This window comes from Myotis lucifugus, unplaced genomic scaffold (genome assembly GCF_000147115.1).
Source record: "Myotis lucifugus unplaced genomic scaffold, Myoluc2.0 scaffold_171, whole genome shotgun sequence".
NCBI lineage: Eukaryota > Metazoa > Chordata > Mammalia > Chiroptera > Vespertilionidae > Myotis > Myotis lucifugus.
In genome coordinates this window covers 1,050,083-1,056,764 of record NW_005871219.1, presented here as the reverse complement: position 1 = coordinate 1,056,764, position 6,682 = coordinate 1,050,083, and the positions used below count along the sequence as shown (strand labels likewise).

General features: G+C 40.6%; 1 pseudogene; it reads right to left on the bottom strand.

Annotated features, from left to right (window-relative positions):
• Positions 1 to 4,824: 4,824 nt before the first annotated feature.
• LOC111827478 lies at positions 4,825 to 5,970 on the bottom strand (annotated as a pseudogene).
• Positions 5,971 to 6,682: the final 712 nt, after the last annotated feature.

Below are 6,682 nucleotides of genomic sequence, written 5' to 3'. Positions count from 1 at the left end.
GTAGTTACCTGTTATACTCAAACATCTTTCTTTGATCACTATTATGTTCTGGCTAAATATTTCAGTCCTAGTCAAAGAATCACTTTATATGGAAGATAATATTATGAAGATTTTTAAGAGATTTTTTTTTACCTCAGAAATGGAATTTAAAACATTAGTTCAATTAACATAACTGGCCCAAAGCAGAATGTTTTAATGGCATGTTTCAATATAAACAGCTTTAATCTATCTTGAAATAAATATTCACTTTGTAACACAGTTCGTCTGAAATATTTGCTTCTTAAACATCTTTGAGTTTTGAGTTCTGTTGCTATTCATCAATAAATTCTTAACCTCATCTGCATTCTTCCAGTTATTTGACTTCTGTTCATTGGTTAATATTGTCATCAAAATGTAGTAAGTTGATTGAAGAGCCTCAGATACTACTATAGAATAAGTTTATTCCTTTCATGAAAGATGCACCTGTATTTTACCTTGTAAGATAATAAATTCAGGAAAACCCAACTGGGACCTTGAACATCTCTTCTACAATATATGAATTTCATATTAAGTAAGACTATAATATTCTCCTCTTCAAGTGGAAGCCACATTCCCACAGGAAATGAGATACTAAACTATTAATAGTTTACCCAGGTTTTCTCTGCCTGGTATGAAACCTCAAACTCCACTACAGTCTAAGCACTGTAAAACATTACCATTTATGTTCATATAAATGAAACTCTCTGGATGTTCTTCAGCTAATCTACTACTCAGTGTTTCTGATGTTTTTAAGACAGAAAATTTTTTCACATTGAACCTGAGAAAAAGACAATGTCAAACAATTGAGAAGTAAAAAAATACTGTAATAAACCCTGATATAAGGTGTTTATAAAAAAATGTGTTTAAGTTTTAAAATGTTATGGCAGCAAACTGAATAGTTGTGATAAGTAAAATTACTGACAATGGCTTTTTCTTTTTTAAATTTTAGGATGTGCATATTGTTAATGTATTGCTCTCATGAGATTATTTCATTTTCTCATGCGGTTTTGGTATACTTGGGCCATTCTAGAACCCCATAACAGCCTATACAACTTCTGTTTACCTATGCTCACCCTCTAAGAGATGGTTCTATAATACTGTTATTCTTAGTCGTTAGATAATTGACATAGTTCATCAATCCCTGGCCTTCTGCTCTTGCTTTATATATGGACATTAGTCAACCATAAATAAACACCAAATACATTAAATTATACATATTAAGATACATAATTCTGCAGAAAATTCTGCCTTGAAATTATAACTAGAACTCAACATTTTGAATCATCATCAACTACTACCTCTACCACTACCATCTAGATCCAAGCCACTTCATCTCTAATCTGGATTATTAAAATAGCTTCCTAAATAGTCTTTCTTCTTTTTCTCTTGCCCCATTGTCTATTTTCAACAAAGCAGCCAATGTGATTGTTAGCATAGAAGTGAGATTATGTTTCAAAACCCTCTTCTTGAATTCCTACCATAGTTTTCATTTTAAGGAGTTAAAAAAACAAAGTGCTTATATTAACTAGAAATTCTCATAGGGTTTGGCACTTCCTTTTCTACCACTCTTTTTTCTCTTACTAACTGGGTTCTTGCCATGCTGTTCTTGTTTCAATGTACAAAGAATGCTCCTACCTGAAGGAATCTGCACTTGCTATTCCAACTCCCTGGAATACTTTTCCCCAAGGTCACTGTATCTGGTTGGCTCACTTCCCTCATGTCTCTGCTTTTATTAGAAAGACCTTCTTCGGTTACTCTGTATATAATGGTAAACGCCACTCTTCCCCAATCTAGGCACCCCTTTTTCCCCCTTACCTACTTTACTGTGTATTAGTTTGCCGACCACTGTTATAGAACATTGCTATCTAACATTCTGCACATATACAGAGACTTTGTCTTGTACTGTTGTATCCCCAGTACAAACAAGAGTGCCTGAAATAGGATAAAAATCAATAAATATTTTTAATGAAAAATAATTAAGTTTTATTCCATCTTATATATGCTGTTTGACATGGGGGGGGAATTAGCCCTTTTGGGTTCAGTTTGCTCATTATAAATCAGAAATAATGAAGGAGAAGGAGAAGGAGAAGGAGAAGGAGAAGGAGAAGGAGAAGGAGGAGAAGGAGAAGGAGAAGGAGAAGGAGAAGAAGAAGAAGAAGAAGAAGAAGAAGAAGAAAAGAAGAAGAAGAAGAAGAAATAAAATAGTATCAGCAGAAGAAATAAAATAGTATCAGCCGTATTTAGCTGTTGTGAGGATGGTAACAGTTAATGTATATAATATGCTTAGAACAGTGCCTGGCACAAAATAAGTGTTAACAGTACTTTTTGGCTATTACCTATATAATAAAAGGGTAATATGCAAATTGACCCTAACAGCAGAAAGACTGGGAATGACTGGTCACTATGACACACACTGACCACCAGGGGGCAGACGCTCATTGCAGGAGCTGCCCCCTGGTGGTCAGTGCGCTCCCACAGAGGGAGCTCTGCTCAGCCACAAGCCAGGCTGATGGCTGCCAGTACAGCGGTGGTGGTGGGAGCCTCTCCTGCCTCCTCAGCAGCGCTAAGGATGTCTGACTGCAGCTTAGGCCTGCTCCCCGCTGGCAAGAGGACATCCCCCAAGGGCTCCCAGGCTGCCAGAGGGATGTATGACTGCCAGCTTAGGCCCGATCCCCTGAGGAGCATGCCTAAGCCAGCAGGTGGTCATCCCCCGAGGGGTCCCAGACTGGGAGGGGACACAGGCCGGGCTGAGGGACACCCCCCCCCCCCGACTGCACAAATTTGTGTGCACCGGGCCTCCAGTAATTAATAAGCCTTTAAGTCTTTTTTTTTAATCTTTATTTTTAAGAGTATTACAGATGTCTCCCCCCTCCCCCTACTTCTACCCTCCACTGGTCCTGCCCTGCCCTAGGCCTTCACCACCCTACTGTCTTGTGTGTCCACAGGTAATAAATATAAGATCTTTGTTTAATCTCTTCTCCCTACCCCCTTCCCTCTGAGAATCATCAGTCTGTTCTATGCTTCCATGCCTCTGACTCTATCTTATTCACCAGTTTATTCTGTTTTTTAGATTTCTTACTTGTTTATTTTGATTCTTAGATTCAATTGTTGATAGATACGTATTTATTGCCATTTTATTGTTAATATTTTTTTGTTCTTTTTCTTCTTCTTCCTCTTCTTAAAGAATTCCCTTAAACATTTCATGTAATACTGGTTTGGTGGTGATGAACTCCTTTAGCTTGTTCTTGCCTGTGAAGCTCTTTATCTGACATTCAATTCTAAATGATCCTTTGCTGGGTAGAGTAATCTTGGTTGTAGGTCCTTGCTGTTCATCACTGAATATTTCTTGCTATTCCTTTCTGGCCTGCATAGTTTCTGTTGAGAAATCAGCTGACAGTAATATGGGCACTGGACTTGCTTTAGTGGAGCTATGGTGCTCACTGAGTCTGTCCCTTGAGTGTGTTGCTTATGGATGTGTAGAGTTATAACTTGGAATGGTCTGAAGCTGTCCACCAGGTGCACTGGCTCTTGTGTCTCCAGGGAGGTGCAAAGTCAGCCACTGCTTGGGGCCACTTGGCAGGAGCTACAGAGATATCTGCAGCTTCCTCCTATTTGTATTGGGTTTGGAAGTGCCCAGGCAAGGCCCAACTGTGAAGCAAGGCAGGCTGGTGCTGGTGCAGAGTCTTGGGCCTTTTAATGCTGGGTTTGGGGCATGCTGACAGCAGCTGCAGCTTGTTTGAGACATTTTAGCAAAGTCTGAAGCCTGAGCCTGGACAGGCCATTCATATGGAAAAGCTGCTGCAAATAGCTGGGGTGAGGCTGCAAATTGGATGGGGCAAGGCTTCAGGGAATTACCAGGGCAGAGCAAACAGTGTGTTTCAGGTTGTTGAGGATTCATATATGGTTGCCAGTCAGCCCTGCAACAGGGGAGGTCTCAGCACAGGAACAATGACCCCTGAGAATACCTCCTTCTGTTCGAATGCCACCTCCAAGTTCCTGCCCTGATGCCAGATAATTCAGTTCCTCCCTGTATGTGTCTGGGTCCCCCAACGCCTCCTGGTGCTGGACCTCAGAAGAAGTGAGTCAGAGTAAGTTCATGTCTGGCCCTTTAATAGGTACAGCTGGGTCTCCAGCAGCCTCCATGTTCCTCAGCCACAATCCCTGTTGTATTTTACAGCCTGAAATTATGGGGACTTCTCTTCCCAGCTCTGGGACCCTGGGTGGGGGGTCTGGTGTGGGGCTCGGACGCCTTGCTCCTTAAGGCGGCCTCCACAAGGACAATCTCCCTCTGGATTAAAAAAATGCCCAAAGTGGGCTCTGGACCAGCCCATTCTGTGCCTCCACCCATCCGACCAGTCTCAATGTGCTTTCTTCCTTACTTCTCTAGCTGTAGGACTTCCATTCAGCCAGCGTTCAGGTGGTTCTTAATGATGGTTGTTCTGTATGTTGTAATTTTGATGTGGTTGTGGGAGGCGAGGAGTACCAGTGTTTACCCACCTGCCATCTTCAGAAAGCTCACTTACTAAGTCTTTATATAACTTCAGTCTTTACTGGGGACAAGACTCAAACTGAAAAATAAGAGGACTTAATAGTTTCCTTTTTCTTCTCTTCAGCCTTTTATTTTTGTGGGTATTTATTTTTTTTATTTTTAAATAGATCAGTTATTTAATTAGGTCCTTTGTGAAAAATTTAGAACACCAGTTTGTAAGGACAGAGCCCATTTGTGAAGGCAAACACAGAGTGGAGACAGCTTTGCATAGCTGCTTCCTGGCGTAAGCATCAGTCTTCACTGATGTTTGGGGATGCTCACACACTAATATAAATTCTGGTGGAGGTGGCAATGATACATTTTTGGTGTGTTCTATGCGGAGGAACACAGTTAATGGATAGAGGTCCAGGCACAAGTAGCAGGCCACTGCTCAGCTGTCTCAGGAAAACCACCCTCTTGCCTCTGTGGCACCCAGTGAGGATGATCAGAATGGTCCCGGGAGTGATGCTGGCCCGCAGTTTTCTCACAAGCTGACTGAAGGATATCTCGCCATGGCTCAATAACTTTCAAGGCACATCTTCAGCAGGATGATATCTAAGCATTTGGTGATATTGGGTGCCACCATGCTTGTCACCACCTACTGGTTTTGTGACAGTAGCAAGAACGTTCTCCTTTTTCTTTTAAATCCTGGATTTAGATGCTGAATCCTTCCTCTTGTACATGGCCTTTTGGGAATACATAGCCGACCAGGAATACCTACCGATTCCTTTGACTCAGACAGGGTTTCGGCTGCAGTGGAGTTTCCCCTTCTTAGGTGTCTTGGCCCTAAGGTTACCCTTCTTAACCTTGCCACCAGCATCAACCTTCTTGGTTTCAGGTTTTTTCTCCTTAGTATCCAGCTTCTCAGTTCTCCCTCTACCCCCCGGCCATTTTGCAAGATGGGAAAGAGAAATAAGGTCCTTGTGGATATTTATTATAAAAACCCAGTTTTGCTGTAACCGGTTTGGCTCACTGGATAGAGCGTCAGTCTGCGGACTGAAGGGTCCCGGGTTCGATTCCGGTCAAGGGCATGTACCTTGGTTGCGGACACATCCCCAGTAGGGGGTGTGCAGGAGGCAGCTGATCGATGTTTCTCTCTCATCGATGTTTCTAACTCTCTATCCCTCTTCCTTCCTTTCTGTAAAGAAATCAATAAAATATATTTAAAAAAACACACACCCAGTTTTGACCAATAATAAGCAAAAACTTGAGTGTTTTAAGTTAAATGACAATGTTTTCCAGGCACAAAGAAACTATAATCTGAATGACCATACATTGAATTTTTTCCAGTTTTTATTTATTTTTATCAAAGAACTTCCAAAAGTTTTAAGAGAGACTCTTAATTCATTCTTTTACCCCTTCTATTTATTATTGTATCTCTTACTTGTCATTATGCAATGATTACAAAGCCACAATACCCTCATATCCTCAAAGAACTTCTAGCATAGGAGTGGACTGTAAACATACAAAACAAGCACACCATCGATTATGACGGGTATTATGTTGGAATCATGCCCGGCAGACACAAGACCACCATTTGTTCTGGGACTCCTGAAAGGTTCATCAAGCAGGAGGCAGGATAGCAGTGAGAAGAGTACTGCTTAAATAGAAATGGTGATTCACTTAGGCAGTCACAAAAGGACTAGAGGGGGGAAGGGAGACATACAAGAAATCTTATGAAAATAGAAAAGAGGCAGCGGAAGATAAGGAGATTTGGAGTAAAAAATAATGGATCCACATACTTTTATCAGGTTGAATTTTACAAGTCTGTGAGATAATCAAGGTCTGTGAGACATGTGTATAGATAATGAGATAATCAGGTGGAGAGCTTTAGAAAAAAAATGTTGGGTTGTAAATATAGATGGAAGTCTCTGGAATATAATCATAGATAAAATTGGTACATTGAGAACAAAATCATTATATAGTATATATGGAAGTGAGGGTTGAAAACTCTCTCTCCAACCCTTTTGAGCAAAGGTGTAGCTATACAATTCTGACAATTTATTATGAGATGACTTTATAATCCATGGTGTTGAAAAATGAAAAGTATTTGTCTTTAAATTACTTATTTCACTAAGCATAATACTGTCTAGGTCTATCCATGCTGTTGCAAATGGCAAGATTTAATTCTTTTTT